Raw genomic sequence first — 405 nt, forward strand, 5'->3', positions numbered from 1 at the left:
CCGTAAGAAATTTAGACTAATGTATCCAATTTAAACATTAATGGTTATATCGCATGCGTGCATGTGTGTATATATACTTATCAGTGACCTACTGTGTAAAAGATTGCAACGCAAAAATAAATGAATCCGTGACTGAAGATAGTTAACCTGCTTTATAAATATCAGAAAAAAGTAAAACATTGTATTTAAGGCTATTCAGCTTCATATTTACGACTTGCGTTTTGCAGTAGCATGTGATGGATGTCAGAAACCGTGAAATTATATACCATTCAGAGAGAAAAGATGGTCATGCTGAAATAATCTTAAATTAACGGTCTCTATATGGGTCATTGACTTCGGCAATCAAGTAAACAAGAACATTACGCATATCGCTAAAACTAAAAGACCACACATTAATCGAAACGA

Source organism: Penaeus monodon, chromosome 15, assembly GCF_015228065.2.
Source record: "Penaeus monodon isolate SGIC_2016 chromosome 15, NSTDA_Pmon_1, whole genome shotgun sequence".
In the NCBI taxonomy this organism is placed as follows: domain Eukaryota; kingdom Metazoa; phylum Arthropoda; class Malacostraca; order Decapoda; family Penaeidae; genus Penaeus; species Penaeus monodon.